Here is a 20,459-nt window from a genome sequence, read left to right as displayed (position 1 = left end):
TGTCACAACCTACCATTCATACCAAATTTTTCATTCACCATTCAATATTCTTAACCTCAAATATTAAATATATAACGCTATAATAATTCCTCCACCAACCACATTCATCAATTTCCATTATCAAATACATAACAATACATTCATTTTTCTTTTTTTAATCAACACATTAATCAAATTCCATTCCACCATTTCCAACAATCATCATAATCAATTTCAATCTCAATCCTCAATACCATACTATCAACATCAACATTTCAATTCATCAACAACCCAAATCATCAAATCGTCATACATCATCATCCAACAATTCTAACAACCAATTTAATTCAATCCGATCCTATGGGTCACTAGCCTAAATGTCCATAAACATTACATATTACATAAAGAAAACCAAAACCATACCTTGGCCGATTCTCACTATGCTCCGACACCAAACCTGATTCCAATCAAGCTTCCACCAAGCTCTAAACCATCAAAGCTAAACCAAAAGCCACCACCAACTCCAAAAACAAGCTTCATACATATAACATAACCACACATCAACAACTAAAGCTCATACTATACCAAACCACAAGGATAAAGAGGTTCCTTACCTTATCCAACGAGAGTAGGGGTAAAATCCAACAATTGCCCGCTACTAGAGATCACCTAAACAAGCAAAACCATAAAATCTATGCAAAATCTATAACCTCAAAAATGCAGAAATATAGGGCACGAAACTAGGACCAGAGCTTCAAGTTCTTACCAGATCTGCTGGATAAAAACGTAGTGCTTGACAAGAGCTTTGCGTGGCCGCAAACGGCTCGTCAATCGGAGCTCCGTAGCTCAAGTTATGGCTCCCCGAAGGTGGAGGTGAATAGTAACCACTCCCCTCTTCTCCTCTCATCTCAAAACCGCGGCTCTCTCTCATTTGGGGGAAGAAATGAGCTGAAAAGCTCATTAAATGAGTTTATATATGTTGGGCCTTGGGCCTGGTTTGGGCTCGGTCCAACCCGTTAGCGTTTTTAGCCTGTTTGGCCCACTTTGGGCCAAAACCTTTAAGATTAGTGCCCGGTTTTCAATTCTAAATTATTTTTTGTCCTTTCAAAACAATAAATCAATCTTCAAAATATTATTTTCCAAAATATGCGGTACTGGACACACTAAAGTCGGTACTGCCAGCTTAAGTGCCAGTATGCATTTTTACAAAAACTTTTCGAAAGAAAAACATTTTCCAACTCAGAATAATTCACTGAAATTAAATTTCACATTTTTATTTTCAAATTAAAACTTCTAAATTTTGAATCTATTCTGGGTACTAAAAATTATTTTATTAAAACGGTTTTACGTGAAAAAACCCTGTTCTTACATCCTCCCCTCCTTAAAAAGATTTTCGTCCTCGAAAATCGAATCACGCGATATATCCTCCTCGAAGCGCCCTACTGTGTCGATCTCCCCTCTCTCCTTCTGCTGCGTCACTCTGATTATCGTCATTAAGAATCCAGAATTTATCCTTTAAGCCAAAAATCGATTTTTGTAATACTTTTCAAAACCTTTAAAATAAGTTCAATATGAACGAGTTCATTGTTAAAACTTTCTCAAAAGAGTCAAAAATCATTTATTTGTAAATCAATCACTTTAAAGCATGATTCTTCTAAATTCATTAAAATCCTTAAATCAGAACCTCTCAAATTGAATCCTTTCTGATTAGTTCAATTACAAGCCAAAATCACAAGTTGTTAAAATCATAGAACTCACTTTTATTTTTAAACGCTATCATTCAAACCAAGAATTTTGAAACAAATTATTTCAAACCAAATTTTCAAAATTATTTTAAGCTTTAAAACTTTTTCAACAAGAATTCTAAACAATACCGTTTAGAAATTGAAAACCTTAAGTAAAAACCGCAAAAGAAACAACCGGCACTTCTCTTGCCACCAGTGTTGAGCCTCACCCATCAACTGATACTACGCAACTCCGTGAACTGGTTTTCCGGGACATGTTGAGCTCGTAACCCATAGGCTAGGTTAGTCTTCCTCACTATCTTTCCGTTAACGTGATCGACCTCGTCCGCGAGTTGCCTATTTGGGCTTCCTTTCTACACCAAACAATCGATATCAAGGTGATCAATCTCAATATCAAAAGTCTAGTGCTTCAATTATCCAAAAAGGCACTCACAAATAAGCATGCTATGAGAAATCAAGTAGATAACCTAAATAGCATGAAAGAAAAAATGACCCAGAGTGTGCAACGAAGCACAATCGGTCCATCCCTCAGGACCACGAGGACGAACCGCTCTGATACCACTAAATATAACACCCCAATTACCCTAAGCCTTATCTCTAGCTGTAAAGCAAAGGTTAATCAGAGGTTACGAAAGTCCTAAGGCTTATACATATTTATATATAGAAAGAAATAATATATTCTAGGAGCCCGATGAAGGATCAAGCTCAAAGACAGATTTACAAAAGCGCGAAATGTTCACACGAAGCTAATGCATAAGATACAAGGTATAAGTATAAGAGAATAAAATATATATAAATATAAGAATATAATAATAATAGAGAACTAGCCATAGCTTGCGGAGTTTAAGCTGACTAGTTACAAATAGAAAGATATAGAGCTTTAGAATTAAAACAGCTTATACAACCTATCTCTCAAATAATCCTCTAAGGCCATAAAGATAGATATACAAAAGGTGAGAGAATACTATGACGAAAGTAAAACAGAAATAAATAAGGAACGAACCATACTCCGCTCTGTCACCATATTCGCAATCTCACCGAAGTAGATTACGACCTACATCTGAAAAATAACAACAAAGTATGGAATGAGAACCGAAGGTTCTCAGTATGGTAATAGTGCCCAATGATGTAAGATGTAAGGCTCCGGGATGCCGAAGGCAATCTTATAACTTCACATCACATACGGATATTCAAGCTTAACAAAATAAAATAAATACATAAGAAACTTAAACCATAAACCGGGTTATATAAACTTAGGGGAATTCTAACTAATACTAATCACACCGCTGTATCCCACAGCCTTCGCCAACCTAACCTCCGTGCGATCCCATCGCTACCACCTACCTAACTTCTTCAGCACCAGACAAACACAAGATAAATGCAAGCAAGTAAAACACAAATAATATTCATTTATAGCAAGTAATTCAAGAAGCAAGTAGGCAGGTTATACAGTTACGCAAACTCAAGTAATCAAAGCAAACAAGCATATAGAAGATGCATATGATGAATGTCTATCTTATTGGCTCGTGATATCACTTGTTGGTCCATAAATGCCAACCCGACACATCCTCCTGGATGTAGACTTTTCTGCCACGCCAGGGATATAGTGCCCTGCACACTCATGTAGCAGCTCTTCTGCTACGCCAGAGATATAGTGCCTTGCACACTCATGTAGTAGGGAGTCTACTACACCAGGGATATAGGCCCCGCACACTCTCAACATTCAACAAGTCATGCGACAGAAACATCTGGCACGCTGGAGATATAGGCTTCGCACACTCTCAACAACAACTAGTCATGCAGCAGAACAATCTGCTACGCCGAAGATATAGGCTCCGCACACTTTCATATAATCCAATCATTTCCTCATCATCAAATCATCACCAGACATTACCATTCCTCAACTCAAATCACTTTCAGTTATCAATTCTCAATATTCATCAAGATCATCATTTCTCTTCGAGTCCTCGACTCATATCAACCATCCTCAATTCATATTTTCCATTCCAACTCAATAGTTCATAAGTTTTCCCCAATTCCAATACCATCCTCCTTTCTCATCTACCATACCCATCCTCAGTACACCAGAAACCTAAGCCTCCGTTCTCTAATTTTTCAAAATAATACCAAGTAAATTACCTAGGACCTTTCTCATGTTCTAAGACCCGAAATTAAGCCCAAAAGTCTTAAAATGGTGTCACAGAAGCTTACAAGCCTAATTATCTGTCTCTAGACTCAAAACGGAAGTATCCTATAGATTTAATCCAGTGGAAATAGTTTAGTTGAATACAATAAAAAAAGGAAAACCATTTCTCTTACAAAAACTGATTTTAAGTTTGAAATCTCTGCACCAAGACAGCAAGCTATCCTGTTCTTAGAAAATCCACCAAAAATCATATTTTCATTCGATGTATCTGATATTTTCTAGAAATAAACGAGGCCCATAGAGCTTTAAATCAGTCAAAGTCTCATAGAAAAATTATTTTTCTCAAGAGAGTTATACTGATTACAAGTTTACTTTCAAAAACTAGTTTTGCTATCAAAATAGCTAAGAGCTCTATTTTTAAAACGAGCACAACTCCTTCCACAAAATTTATAATAGTCTGAAATTTTGACACAAATAAGAAAATAGTCTATGTCTCAATGTACTTTTGGTCCCACTCAAAATTATGGTCAGGATTGGGAGACAGAGGCTTGGAAAGTTGCTGGTTTGATTATGTAGCAGCAGAAAATCCGTTTTAAAGTAACAAATTTCAAAAATTTATATCTCCTAATCCAACCGTTAAACTTTAAATAAATTTTCCAGGATTTTTCTTCACATGACAAAGATTCTAGAAAAATTAATCCCATTCAATTGTGAGGGTTAGATCATTGCCAAAAAGCATCCAAAACTACTGCCAGAAAATAGATTATGCAGAATTTTGCCAAATCTCAACTTTCAAAACATTTCAACCAAAAATCTGACCAAAACCATACCAACTCCAATCTACCTCATAACTCACTCTTTGTGTCACAACCTACCATTCATACCAAATTTTTCATTCACCCTTCAATATCCTCAATCTCAAATATCAAATATATAACACTATAATCATTCTTCCACCAACCACATTCATCAATTTTCATTATCAAATACATAACAATACATTCATTTTTTTTAATCAACACATTAATCAAATTCCATTCCACCATTTCCAATAATCATCATAATCAATTTCAATCTCAATCCTCAATACCATGCTATCAACATCAACATTTCAATTCATCAACAACCCAAATCATCAAATTGTCATACATCATCATACAACAATTCTAACAACCAATTTAATTCAATCCTACCCTATGGGTCACTAGCCTAAGTATCCATAAATATTACATATTACATAAAGAAAACCGAAACCATACCTTGGTCGATTCCCACTATTCTCCGACACCAAACTTGATTCCAATCAAGCTTCCACCAAGCTCCAAACCATCAAAGCCAAACCAAAAGCCACCAGCAACTCCAAAAACAAGCTTCATATATACAACATAACCACACATGAACAACTAAAGCTCATACTATACCAAACCACAAGGATAAAGAGGTTCCTTACCTTATCCAATGAAAGTAGGGGTAAAATCCAACAATTATCCGCTACTAGAGATCACCTAAATAAGCAAAACCACAAAATCTACTCAAAACCCATAACCTCAAAAACACAGAAATCTAGGGCACGAAATTGGGACTTGAGCTTTGACTTCTTACCAAGTTTTCTTAGATAGAAACGTAGAGCTCGACGACAATTTTGCGTGGCCGCAAACGGCTTGTCAATCGGAGCTCCGTAGCTCAAGTTATGGATCCCGAAAGGTGGAGGTGAATAGTAACCACTCCCCTCTTCTCCTCTCATCTCAAAACCGCGGCTCTCTCTCATTTGGGGGAAGAAATGAGCTGAAAATCTCATTAAATAAGCTTATATATGTTGGGCCTTGGGCCCGGTCCAATCTGTTAGCGTTTTTAGCTCATTTGGCCCACTTTGGGCCAAAACCTTTAAGATTAGTGCCCGGTTTTCAATTCTAAATTATTTTTGTCCTTTCAAAACAATAAATCAATCTTTAAAATATTATTTTCCAAAATATGCAGTACTGGACAGACTAAAGCCGGTACTACCAGCTTAAGCGCCAGTATGCATTTTTACAAAAACTTTTTGAAAGAAAAATATTTTCCAACTCAGAATAATTCACTGAAATCAAATTTCATATTTTTATTTTCAAATTAAAATTTCTAAATTTTGATTTTATTCCGGGCACTAAAAGTTATTTTATTAAAACAGTTTTACGTGAAAAAAACCCGGTTCTTACAAGTAGGGTACTATATCCCTGGTCGTGGTAGAAAGGCGACATCCCAGGGATGTGTCGGGTTGGCATTTTGAACCGATAAGTGATATCCCGAGCCAATAGGATAGGCATTCATCATAAGCATCTTCTAAGTGTTTTGATTGCTTTGCTTATTTGCATATCTCTCCTAAATGTATAACATGCTTATTTGCTTCCTGATTTACATGCTGTATATGTATATTACCTGTGATTTACTTGCTTGTATTATTTGTGTTTGTCTGGTGCTGAGGAGGATAAGTAGGCGGTGGCGATGGGATCGCTCGGAGGATAGAATGGTAAAGGCTGTGAAACATCGGTGATTAGTATTAGTTAGAAATTTCTTAAGTTAGATTACCCTGTTTATGGTTTAAGTTGATTTAATAATTTCGTTAAGCTTGAAGATAACTGTATTGATGTGAAGTTCTAGGATTGCCTTTGGCATCCTGGAACCTTATATCTTACATATTGGACACTGTTACCATGCTAAGAACCTCCGGTTCTCATACCATATTTTGTTATTTTTTAGATGCAGGTTGTAACCCACCTCGTTGAGTTGCGGGATGGTGACAGAGTGGAGGATCTTTTACTATCTTTTGAATTTTGGATTATTTTGTCGTAGTTATTCTCTCATCTTTTATATAAATATAACTTTGTTGCCTTAGAGGCTTTTGTTTAGAACTTCGAGAGATAGGAGTAAACCTTTTATAAAACTCTGTTGTATTCCCTGACTAGTCTGCCTAAACTTCGCAGGCTGTGACTAGTTTTCTTTCTGTATATCATAATTATATATATATCTTGTTTACTTTAATTATTACCTTGTGTATCTTGGAGGTATCTATAAGTTTATATATGTATATATTATGTTTTGTATCTTTTCATGCCAATGCGTTTAGTTATCGTGTGTGAACGCTTCGCTTTTTGTAATTCCGCTTTATGTGACTTTGAGCTTTTATTCCTTCATCGGGCTTCTAGTATTACTACTTCTTTATATATATATAGTATGGTATGATCTTTAGAATTGTCGTGGCACTTTGTTATCCTTTGCTTTACGGCTAGAGGTAAGGCTTAGGGTGATAGGGTGTTACATGTTTGATAAACCACTATTTTATGGTTTATCTTGTGCTAATTTGAGTGGTTTTTATCAAGTCCTTGCACACTTATTCATACAACTTGCATGATTTTACAATTCCTTCCCAATTTTGTTCTATGGTTGAAAACTTGCTTCCTAAGCCTTTAAATTGTGTATTTTTAATTCTCCTTTATACCATTTTATGCCATGATCTGTGTGTTAAGTGTTTTCAGGCTTTATAAGGTAAGAATGGCTTAAAGGATGGAGAGGAAGCTTGCAAAAATGGAAGGAACACAAGAAACAAAGGAGATAACCAGCGAGGAACGACGCGCGCGCGTACCTGATGCGTGCGCGTGATATGGAGATTTTCACAGCGACGCGTGCGTGTACCTGACGCGTACGCGTGACAAGCGAGATCGCACATCGATGCGTGCACGTACCTGAAACGTACGCGTGACATGCAAAGAAGACCATTGACGCGTATGCGTGACTGACGCATATACGTGACATGCGCCACGTGCAAAAATCGCAGAAAACGCTGGGAGCAATTTTGGGCTGAGTTTGGACCCAGTTTTCGGCCCAAAAACACAGACTAGAGCCAGGGGACAAGCAGAGACTCAACACATATTCACATTTACACAGTTTTTAGTTTTTAGTTTTTGAATCTTGGGGAGAAAATACTACTTCCTCTAGGGTTCTTCACATTCATAGCTATAGAGTTTTATGCTTTTGATTTGGATATTGAGAAGAGTTACTACCTTCGTTGAAGTTTCCATTATTCTAGTTTATTTTCTTATTCCTTTACTTTTTAATCACCCGTTAACCCTGTTCAGATTTACCATGTCTTCTTTTCTATCCCTTTTATGGTTTATGAAAATGGCATTCATGTCAATGGAGTAGACTCCCAACTTGACTTGGGGGTTGATTAAAAGGAGACCCTTGAGTTAGAATACTCAAGTGTAATTGGAAATCGGAAGTTGTTGGCTGGCTCTCTAGTTTCTAACTCTAATCCTTCCTTAGGAGAGGATTAAGACTTGAGAATCAGAGTTGGTTAATTACTTGACTTTCCTTTATCAGGTAAAGGATAACTAAGTAGAACAACAACCTATTATCATTACACTTGGAAAATTTCAATAAAGATAGAACTTCCAATTAATCTTCTCCCAGTCAAGGCTTTTTATTTCAAATACACAAAAACTCTTGTTAATTTTTATTGCTTTAATTTATAATAATTTATTTTCCTGTTCTCCAACTCTAAAATTTCTCAAAAAAATTCCTGACCAATAAAATAGCACTCTTTTGTCAACTCGTTGGGAGACGACTTGGGAATTCTACTCCCAGTATTTTATTCTTAATTTGTGACAACCCTTTCTAAATTGATAAGCAGAATTTTCATCGGTTAAGAACTGTACTTGCAACGCTGTTCTTATTGTAAATTCTTAATCGGCAATTTTTCACCTGTCAATGCTCCACTGGGAGCTTTCTTATCCTTACGCCAAGCGTGTGTTTTGAATGGGTGGCTTCAACCTAAAAAATTAAATTTTTTTTTACGTAAATCAAAAGAGAAAAGAAAAAAATACGTATGCAAAAGAAGAGGAAGAAGAAGATGATGATGACTAAGGCCTCTTAAACAAAGAAAAAGAACAAAAAAGGAAATACTAACCATGGTTGGGTTGCCTCCCAACAAGCGTTTCTTTATCGTCACTAGCTTGACGTTGAACCTCTTAGGTTGGCGGTTGGGGTGTGTTTCGTTGGTCTACATCCTCAAGATATGATTTCAATCTTTGTCTGTTGACCACGAACCTTCTTCTAGAATTTTCCTCTATGACTTCATTGTGTCCGAATAAAGATGTTTTACTCACTGTGTATGGCCCAGACCACCTTGATCTTAGCTTTCCAGGAAATAACTTAATCTTGAATTAAATAGCAAAACTATCTGGCCTAGTTCAAAGTCTTTTGGGAGGATCTTTTTGTAATGTCACTTCTTTGTTCTTTCTTGTATAATTAGGCATTGTCATAGGGTCGAATTTTAAATTCCTCATGCTTATTGTGTTGTAGTAGCCTTTTTCCTCTGCGGCCATAGTATCAAAATTCAAGAATTTGATTGCCTAGAATTCCCTATGCACCAGTTCAATAGGTAAGTGGCATGCCTTGCCATACACCAGTTGATAAGGTGACATACTGATTGGTGTCTTGATGTTTGTTCTATAGGCCCACAGAGCATCATCGATCTTTTTGAACTAGTCCATCTAAGAGGTATTGATTTCTAAGATTCTTTTCAGCTCTCCGTTGGATATCTCCACATCTCGGTTAGTTTGTGAATGATACAGAGTTACTACCTTGTGTTTGACTCTGTATTTCTGAAGGAGTGCATCAAGTTGTTTATTACAGAAGAGGGATCCTCCATCACTAATGAGTGTTCTTGGAATCCCAAATCTATTAAAGATTGTCTTTTTCAGAAAACCAATTACAACCTTAGGAACATTAGTGGGTGATGGCATGGCTTCCATGTAACACCCTAACTTTTAGCACCTCATGATCGTACTAAAAGCTCAGGCGTTACTTACTTCTAAACCTTTTTATTTAATACTAACTTTATTTAATATTGAGCCTTCATGGATACGAATCAAAATTTTAATTAAGAAAATGAAGAGTCTGTACTTTAAACCATTTAGTCACAAATATATATATATATATATATATATATTCACATAGCATTATATACATAGACTTAGTAATAGATTTTTAAATATGAGCCCTACCCCTTTAAAAATCAAAACAATAAACGATGATGGGAAAATAAATTCTAATAACTCAACTCGTAAGCATAATCTTCTATGCTCTTGTAGCTCCGCACTAAACTTTTGCATCTATAGCTGAAAGGGGGTGGAAACAGGGGGAAAGAATTGGGGAGTTCTTAGTAGGGTCAGGGTGTATAGTTTTGTTCATTTTTATTATTTGCTACCCAGGAATTCCACAATATAATACTTACAATCTTCAACAGATGGCCAACAGCAACAAACCTCATAATACAGACAACTTTAACAAACCAGAGATACAGAGAAAATCACAAGTCAAGATACACATACACACACAATTACTGAGTTACATAACACAGAGATATATGCAAACAAGCATGATGTATATGTAGTCCTGCGCAGGCCATGAGCTCATGTGTCAGTTGCCTACCCACTTCCGATATTATCCGGGCAAAAGTCCTAGATATGGTTTTTCAAATGCATACAGTGTGCATATAACTCTTATGTCCAGGCCGCATATAGTGTGACTTTTAAATGTATTTCAATATGCTTACATCTGGAAAACAGTTCTCAGTGTGCGGGCATCCTCACTATACATTTGGCACTAAGGCCCAAACAACAATCATGTTTCATCTGCTCTCATGTGGCAGACAATCTTTTAAAGTCTTTTTATCATTGGCCTCTGCTCTTCTGTAGCAGAGATCCTTTCAGTTAATACATTCTTTTCTTTTCTTTGCTTTGCTCTCCTGTGGCAGAGATTTGTTAGATTCTTTTAATCTTTATTATCTGCTCTCCTGTGGCAAAAATTCCTTTAATTAATACATTCCTTTCTCTTATATTTTTTGCTCTCCTGTGGTAGAGGTTCTTTAGTTTCTTTTATTCTTTTAATTCTTTTATTCTCTGTTATTTATTAAATTATATTCTGACTTAACTCAACAACCTTTGTCTGAGTTTGGCTTCCAGTGCCATAACCTCTGTAAGCAACCTCTATCTTACAGGTAAACAATCATCTCAGCTCGTTCTCAATGCCAAACAATATCTTTGCTTATCTCATTTTCTTTTCATTCTTTCTTTCCTTTGTTTTCTTATCATTCCACAATATAAATTATCTTCACATTATTCCCTCGCCTTCCACTAAGTGTCTTATAAAAAGAGAATCAAAGATTCTTAATTTAGATTTATCTTTCTAAAGCTTTTATGACAGTTTTCTGCTTATCCTTTTATTATATCATAAATAAAACAATATATTTTAAATAAAATACTAATATATTATATTGATACAAGTAATGCTAGTATTGATAATAAAAGAGTATTAACATTATTATTTTATATCAAAACCTGCTTGTTAAAGTTATATTTTTTAAGCTTTTAAATATTTTAATTTTTAACCCAGTATTTTATAAAATTACTAATTTTAATTTCATATTTAGGAAAACTTACTAATTTAATTTCATATTTCTAGAAATAGCCCTGAACTCTTATAAAAGATCTATTTTTACCCATGTATTTTGTTTATTATCCAAAATACCCGAAAACTTACATAATTACAAATTTTACCTTGATTTTTATATACAAATACAATGTTACCCTTCAAAAATAAAATTTAATTACTAATCTTCCTCTTATACCAAAACCAAAACCCTTAACCTTTTTCTTTTAAAATATTACTTGTGTTTTAATCCGTTCTCGAGTTTTTCGGTTACCGATTCTTCGTAACTTTAATTTAATCTCTCGACTATCAAACCTCATCAATATTTTTCAGTATTTTCACATAAAGCAGCCCCAAAATTCACTCAAAATAGTTCGGTTCTGGGCTGAATCCACCAAGGCTAAACCATAATCTCAAAAATAACAATAATTCAACCAAATTTAATATAAAACTCAATCAAACTCAACAATAATCAATCAAACCAACATTCACTTATCAAATTCACATTTAATTATTATAAAATTATCAAACCCTACCTCTGTATGAAATCAAAACCACAGAAATTTCGGAAAAGCTTTTTGATCGAGCTGCTGAAGAAAAAACTACCAGAAAGCATATGTGCCTCTTAGAATTCCAATTGGCCAAACTCAAGGGGAAGAGAAGCTACGTCACCGTCAACTTCTATCGAACAAAAATGACGCCAACATATAGAGGAGAAGAATATAAACACTTTTATCGGATTAGATTTTTTACTAGAGTTACGGAGCTTAAGAAATCGAGGCCAGAAGCTTGGAGGGTTTCACAATTTCCTCTCTCTCACTCTCTGTCACTTTCTTCTCACCGCTTATGAAAATTAAAACTAAATGAAGAAGATGATGATGATTAATATGATAAGAAGTGAATTGGTGTCATGGTTATATATATATATATATATATATATATATATATATATATATATATATATATATATATATATATATATATATATATATGAATTCAAGCCACGTTGGCTTTCTTTTTTTTTTCTCCCTTAATATTTTTGGCTAATTGAATTGAACCAAATAATAATATAATAATGATAATACAACAACAATAATAATAATAATTCTTTTATCTTTTTTAAAATATTTCATTATAATAGAAATTAGTTAGAAATTCTAATGGATTTTAAACTCAAAGTATCATAAAATTTAATTTAATTACTTTTAGAAAAATAATTTTTTTAAATAAAATTATCAAAAAATATAATAAATCATGAATAACTCATTATTTAATTTTTAAAAACTCAGGTTGTTATATTCCACCCATTTAGATACATAGTCGACGACCATTAGTTTGTAGAGGTTTGAATTTGAGGAAGGAAATGACCCTATGAAATTAATCCCATACATTAAATAATTCTACTTCGAGTATGAAATTTTGTGGCATCTCATGCCTCCTAGATAAATTTTTGGATCTCTTACATTTAAGAAGGTGGGCCAATAGAAGCTGCTTTGAAGAACTTTAGGCGTCGTCCTTTCTACAATAAAGTGACCACGTTAGTCTAAACTGTGGCAGTGCCAAAGTACCTTTTAGATCTCTTTTTTAGGGATGCATCTCCATATGATAATGTCAAAGCACCTTTTGAAGAGGTATGGGTCATCCCATACGAAGTACTGGGAATCATGAATTAATTTTTTCTTTTGATTCCAATTAAATTCCTTGGGAAGGATTCTCCTAGCCTTGTAGTTAGCCATGTTAGTAAACCCAGGCACAATCGTGATGGCTAGGAGTTATTCATCTGGAAACTCCTCCTTAAGGGGTACTTGTGGTGCCTGAGTTTCTGCAGGATGGATTCTGGAGAGATGACCTGCCATTGGGCTTTTTTGTTCCTTTTCTGCTAATTTCCACATCAAATTCTTGAAGTAGTAAAACCTATCTTATTAGTCTTGCTTTGGCATCCTGTTTAGACAAGAGATACTTAAGAGCAGAATGATCATTGTAAACTATTACTTTTGAGCTTATTAAATAAGATATAAATTTATCAAAAGCAAATACTATAGCCAATAGTTTCTTTTCAGTTGTTGTGTAATTTTTCTTTGTGTCGTTTAAAACATGGCTTGCATAGTAAATTACGTGTAATAACTTGTCTTTTCTTTGCCCCGAGACTGTGCGTATGGTATAGTCACTAGCATCACACATCAATTCAAAGGGCATGGACCAATCAGGAGGGGTAATTATTGGTGTACACACAAGTTTGGCTTTAAAAGTTTTAAAGGCATGTAGGCATTCTTCGTTGAAATCGAATGGAGCTTCTTTAATTAACAAGCTACTTAGTGGTTTTCTAAAAAATCTTTTATAAATCTCCTGTAAAACTCTGCATATCCCAAGAAACTTCTAATTGCCATCACATTCATTGGTGGTGGTAATTTTTCAATTACTTCTACCTTCGCCTTGTCGACCTCTATGTCTTCAATTGAGATCCGATGTCTAAGAAAAATTCCTTCACTGACCATGAAATGACACTTTTCTCAGTTTAAAGCTAGGTTTGTTTCTTGATATCTTTTCAAAACTAATGGCAAGTAGTGCAAGCATGTATTGAATATATCACCAAATATAGAAAAATTATCCATAAATATTTCTATAAATTTTTCTACCATATTAGAAAAGATAGAAAGCATACACCTTTGAAAAGTGGCCAGTGCGTTACACAAACTGAAGGGCATCCTTCGATAGGCGAAGACTCTATAGGGGGCATGTGAAAGCAGTCTTTTCTTGATCAAGGGGTCAACCACATTTTGGTTGTACCCGGAATACTCATCAAGGAAACAGCAGAATGCATGGCCAGCAAGGCTCTCCAATATTTGATTAATGAATGATAAGGAAAAGTGGTATTTCCTTGTAGGTAGCTTGAGCCGTCTATAATCAATACACATTCTTCAGCCGGTAATTGTTCTTGTGGGGATTAATTCATTTTTTCATTAGGACTCACCGTGATCCCACTTTTCTTGGGCACTATTTATACTTGACTTACCCATGGGCTATTGATGAGCCCATATTTTTCGATATATTTTAGCTTGATTTGGATGGATTTCGTCACATAAACTCACACTTAAGCACTCAAATAGCATACTTTGTGTTATCTCCCTAATTTGGATATAAATGTAAAAACATGCGTTTTTGTGCTTAAATTGAGTAATTTAATTCCACTTTTATGTCATTCGATGCCATAATATGTTGTGAGTGATTTCAGGTCATTTTGGCAAGATTGGCGAAGCAAAAGTGGAGGAAGGCATGTAGAAGGGAGAACACTTGAAGAAAACAAGGAAAAGCACACATAAGCAAGTGTGCGTGCGCACAAGAGGAAATTTGTGTGTCTGCATGCGCACAAGTACCTGTGCATACGCACAAGAACTAATTCAGCAAAGTGTGTGTACGCACACATCTGTGCGTACGCACAAGACCCTGCACGTGATTTCATTAATGAAACACGTGCTGCACGATTTCTGAAGACTTTTGGCCCATTTTAGAAGGCTTGAAGGCTGAATTTGGATGCTATATCAAGGAGAATTCAACACATATGAAGGGAGCTCACTTAGATAGTTTTAATTCATAGTATTAGGAGTAGGAGTAGATAGATAGCAAATTCTCTCTTAGGGTTTTTCCTTTAATTTTCATGTAGCATTTTATAGCAAGTTTGATCTTAGATTTTGCTTCTTTAATTGTAAGTACTCTTTATTTCCTCTTTAATTATAGCACTTTTACTTTTATTTCCTTTTGGTTCAAGTTACTTTGTTCATATTTGCAATTTTGAGTTTCTTGAAGTTTTGATTGATGAATTTAATGTTTTATGCTTCCTTTATGTTTGATTGAATGTTAATTGTTGATATTGTGAGTATTTTGGTTATAGCTTTTACTTGTCTTTGTAATTTTCCATGTTTTACTTTTATGCACACAAGGTGTTTGTGAAAATGCCAATTATGAATTTTGAGTATATTTTTACACCTTGGCTTGGGAATTGAGTTCCTAGGATACTAGAGCCATAATGTCTGACATTTAGTGATAATTCTTGGGTAGTTAGTTGACTCTTGTTTCTATTGATGCTAGTTTTTTATCAACTAGTTTGGTAAGTTAACTAGGTGATGAGCGGATAATTTATACGCTTTTTGACATTGTTTTTAGTATGTTTTTAGTAGGATTCAGCTACTTTTAGGGATGTTTTCATTAGTTTTTATGATAAATTCACATTTCTGGACTTTACTATGAGTTTGTGTGTTTTTCTGTGATTTTAGGTATTTTCTGGCTGAAATTGAGGGACTTGAGCAGAAATCAGATTCAGAGGTTGAAGAAGGACTGCTGATGCTGTTGGATTCTGACCTCCCTGCACTCAAAGTGGATTTTCTGGAGCTACAGAACTCGACATGGCACGCTTCTAATTGCGTTGGAAAGTAGACATCCAGGGCTTTCCAGCAATATATAATAGTCCATACTTTGGCCAATAATTGACGACGTAAACTGGCGTTCAACGCCAGCCTTCTGCCCAAATCTGGCGTCCAGCGCCAGAAAAGGATCCAAAACCAGAGTTGAACGCCCAAACTGGCACAGAAACTGGCGTTCAACTCCACAAATGGCCTCTGCACGTGGAACACTTAAGCTCAGCCCAAACACACACCAAGTGGGCCCCGGAAGTGGATTTATACATCAAATACTTACTCATGTAAACCCTAGTAGCTAGTTTATTATAAATAGGACCTTTTACTAGTCTTTTTGACCATCCTGGATTGTATTGATCCTGTGATCACGTTTTAGGGGGCTGGCCATCTCGGCCATGCCTGGACCTTCACTTATGTATTTTCAACGGTAGAGTTTCTACACTCCATAGATTAAGGTGTGGAGCTCTGCTGTTCCTCAAAGATTAATGCAAAGTACTACTGTTTTCTATTCAATTCTTCTTATTTCGCTTCTAAGATATCCATTCGCACCCAAGAACGTGATGAAGGTGATGATTATGTGTGACGCTCATCATCCTTCCCCCTTATGAACGCGTGCCTGACAAACACTTCTGTTCTACATGAATTAAGCTAGAATGAGTATCTCTTAGATCTCCTAACCAGAATCTTCGTGGCGTAAGCTAGAATGATGGCGGCATTCAAGAGAATCCGGAAGGTCTAAACCTTGTCTGTGGTATTCTGAGTAGGATTCAATGATTGAATGACTGTGACGAGCTTCAAACTCGCGATTGTTGGGCGTTAGTGACAGACGCAAAAGGAGGGTGAATCCTATTCCAGCATGATCGAGAACCGACAGATGAATAGCCGTGCCGTGACAAGGTGCGTGAGCATATTATTCACTGAGAGGAGGGGATGTAGCTACTGACAATGGTGATGCCCTTGCATAAAGCCAGCCATGGAAAGGAGTAAGACTGATTGGATGAAGATAGCAGGAAAGCAGAGGTTCAGAGGAACGAAAAGCATCTCCATTCGCTTATCTGAAATTCCTACCTATGATTTACATAAGTATCTCTATCCCTATTTATTATATAATATTCGAAAACACCATTATCACTTTATATCTGCCTGACTGAGATTTACAAGGTGACCATAGCTTGCTTCATACCAACAATCTCCGTGGGATTCGACCCTTACTCACGTAAGGTATTACTTGGACGACCCAGTGCACTTGCTGGTTAGTTGTATCGAAGTTGTGACAATTATGTATTGAGATCAGAGCACCAAGCTTTGGAGCCATTACCAGGATTTGTTTGAGCCTGGACATCACAATTTCGTGCACCAAGTTTTTGGCGCCGTTGCCGGGGATTTGTTTATTCCTGGTTGGCGCCAAGAATCGTCTGAGTTTTCGGCAAGAGTTGTCAAAGATCCCAATCCCGGCAACAACACCAAGTTTTTGGCGCCGTTGCCGGGGATTGTTCGAGTTTGGACAACTGACGGTTCATCTTGTTGTTCAGATTAGGTAATTTTCTTTTTGTTTTCTTTTCAAAAAAAATTTTCAAAAATATTTCAAAATTTTCTCCTTTGTTTTCGAAAAAAATTAAATATAAAAAATGTTTTCAAAAATTTTATTCAAAATTTTTAAGAATGAATTCTAGTGTTTCATGAAGCATGTGAAGCCTGGCTGGCTGTAAAGCCATGTCTAAATTCATTTGGACTGAGGCTTGCAATTTGTTATCAAGAGCAATTTAGTTGTTGCTCATCCACCTGCTGCTGATCCATGATCACCTGCTGAAGCTTGGCTGGCCATTGGCCATGTCTAGTGTTTTGGACTGGAGCTTTCTTTGAAAGCTTGGCTGGCTAGTGAGCCATGTCTAATTCTTGGACTGAAGCTTTAGACTAAGAATGCAAGATTCCTGGAATTCATATTAAAAATTTTGGAATCCTTATTTTTCTTTTTCATATTAATTTTCGAAAAATACAAAAAAATTTAGAAAATCATAAAAATCAAAAATATTTTTCTGTTTCTTGTTTGAGTCTTGAGTCACATTATAAGTTTGATGTCACTTGCATATGCATCTTGCATTTTTCGAAAATTTCATGCATTCATAGTGTTCTTCATGATCTTCAAGTTGTTCTTGGTAAGTCTTCTTGTTTGATCTTGATGATTTTTTGTTTTGTGTCTTTTCATGTTTATCATATGCATTCTTGAAATCTTAGTGTCTAAGCATTAAAGAATTCTAAGTTTGGTGTTTTGCATGTTTTCTTTGCATTAAAAATTTTTCAAAATTGTGTCTATGATGTTCATCATGATCTTCATAGTGTTCTTGGTGTTCATCTTGACATTCATAGCATTCTTGCATGCATCACATGTTTTGATCTAAAAATTTCATGCATTGCATTTTTTTTGTGTTTTTCTCTCTCATCATAAAAATTCAAAAATCAAAAAAATATCTTTCCCTTTTCTCCCATCAAATTCGAAAATTTGGATTGACTTTTTCAAAAAATTTTTAAAATCAAATTGTTTCTCATGAGTCAAATCAAATTTTCAATTTGAAAATTTTATCTTTTTCAAAATCTTTTTCAAAAATCAAATCTTTTTCAAAATTCTTAGTTATTTTCGAAAATTCCAAAAATATTTTTCAAAAATCTTTTTCTTATTTTTATACCAAATTTTCGAAAATAACATAATCAATTAATGTTTTGATTCAAAAATTTGAAGTTTGTTACTTGCTTGTTAAGAAAGATTCAAACTTTAAGTTCTAGAATCATATCTTGTGATTTCTTATGAATCAAGTCATTAATTGTGATTTTAAAAATCAAATCTTTTTCAAAACTAATTTCAATCATATCTTTTCAAAAATATCTTCTTATCTTATCTTTTTCAAAAATATCTTTTCAAAATATCTTTTCTAACTTCCTAACTTCTTATCTTTTCAAATTTGTTTCAACTAACTAACTAACTTTTTGTTTGTTTCTTAACTTTTTCAAAACTACCTAACTAACTCTCTCTCTCTCAAATTTTTGAAAATATCTCCCCTCTTTTTCAAAAATTTCTTTTTTATTAACTAATTATTTTTATTTTTAAATTTTAAAAATTTTTCGAAAATTTCTAACATTTTTCAAAAACCATTTTTCAAAAATCACTAACTCTTTTTCAAAATAATTTTCGAAAATTATACCTCCCCCATCCTATTCTATTTATTCATTCATATCCTAACATCTCATCTCACATCTCTTCCATTCGTACAGTTGTGTTTCTTCCTTACATCACATTCTTTATCTCCCCCTCTTCTTCTACTCATACAGGGATCCCCTTACTATGGTATAAAGGATCTCTATTATTATTATTATTTTTCTGTGCCTTCTTTTTTGTCATATGAGCAGGAGCAAGGATAAGAACATTCTTGTGGAAGCAGATCCAGAACCTGAAAGGACTCTGAAGAGAAAATTAAGAGAAGCTAAAATACAACAATCCAGAGATAACCTTTCAGAAATTTTCGAACAGGAAAAGGAGATGGCAGCCGAAAATAATAATAATGTAAGGAAGATGCTTGGTGACTTTACTGCACCTAATTCCAATTTACATGGAAGAAGCATCTCCATTCCTGCCATTGGAGCAAACAACTTTGAGCTGAAACCTCAATTAGTTTCTCTGATGCAGCAGAACTGCAAGTTTCATGGACTTCCATCTGAAGATCCTTTTCAGTTCTTCACTGAATTCTTGCAGATATGTGATACTGTTAAGACTAATGGAGTAGATCCTGAAGTCTACAGGCTCATGCTTTTCCCTTTTGCTGTAAGAGACAGAGCTAGATTATGGTTGGATTCTCAACCCAAAGACAGCCTGAACTCTTGGGATAAGCTGGTCACGGCTTTCTTAGCCAAGTACTTTCCTCCTCAAAAGTTGAGCAAGCTTAGAGCTGATGTTCAAACCTTCAGACAGAAAGAAGGTGAATCCCTCTATGAAGCTTGGGAAAGATACAAACAGTTGACCAAAAAGTGTCCTTCTGACATGCTTTCAGAATGGACCATCCTGGATATATTCTATGATGGTTTATCTGAGCTATCTAAGATGTCATTGGATACCTCTGCAGGTGGATCCATTCACCTAAAGAAAACGCCTGCAGAAGCTCAAGAACTCATTGACATGGTTGCTAATAACTAGTTCATGTACACTTCTAAAAGGAATCCTGTGAGTAATGGGACGCCTATGAAGAAGGGAGTTCTTGAAGTTGATACTCTGAATGCCATATTGGCTCAGAATAAAATATTGACTCAGCAAGTCAATATGATTTCTCAGAGTCTGCATGGAATGCAAGCTGCATCCAACAGTACTCAAGATGCATCTTCTGAAGAAGAAGCTTATGATCCTGAGAACCCTGCAATAGCAGAGGTAAATTACTTAGGTGAACCTTATGGAAACACCTATAACTCAACATGGAGAAATCATCCAAATTTCTCATGGAAGGATCAAAAGCCCCAACAAGGCTTTAATAATGGTGGAAGAAACAGGTTTAACAATAATAAACCTTTTCCATCATCCACTCAGCAACAGACAGAGAACACTGAACAAAATGCTTCTAATTTATCAAATCTAGTCTCTGATCTATCCAAGGCCACTGTGAGTTTCATGAATGAAACAAGGTCTTCCATTAGAAATCTGGAAGCACAAGTGGGCCAGCTGAGTAAAAG

At 35.2% G+C, this 20,459-nt stretch overlaps 1 non-coding gene across 1 annotated transcript; it reads right to left on the bottom strand.

Annotated features, from left to right (window-relative positions):
- Positions 1–19,677: 19,677 nt before the first annotated feature.
- Positions 19,678–19,785, bottom strand: LOC148561783 (small nucleolar RNA R71). Its single transcript, XR_015887365.1, has one exon. It is a non-coding gene; the product is annotated as a small nucleolar RNA R71 (small nucleolar RNA).
- Positions 19,786–20,459: the final 674 nt, after the last annotated feature.

This window comes from Arachis ipaensis, chromosome B6 (genome assembly GCF_059453495.1).
Source record: "Arachis ipaensis isolate K30076 ecotype BB chromosome B6, ASM5945349v1, whole genome shotgun sequence".
In the NCBI taxonomy this organism is placed as follows: domain Eukaryota; kingdom Viridiplantae; phylum Streptophyta; class Magnoliopsida; order Fabales; family Fabaceae; genus Arachis; species Arachis ipaensis.
Note: the sequence above shows the minus strand (reverse complement) of the source record. Positions and strands in the feature narration are given on the sequence as shown.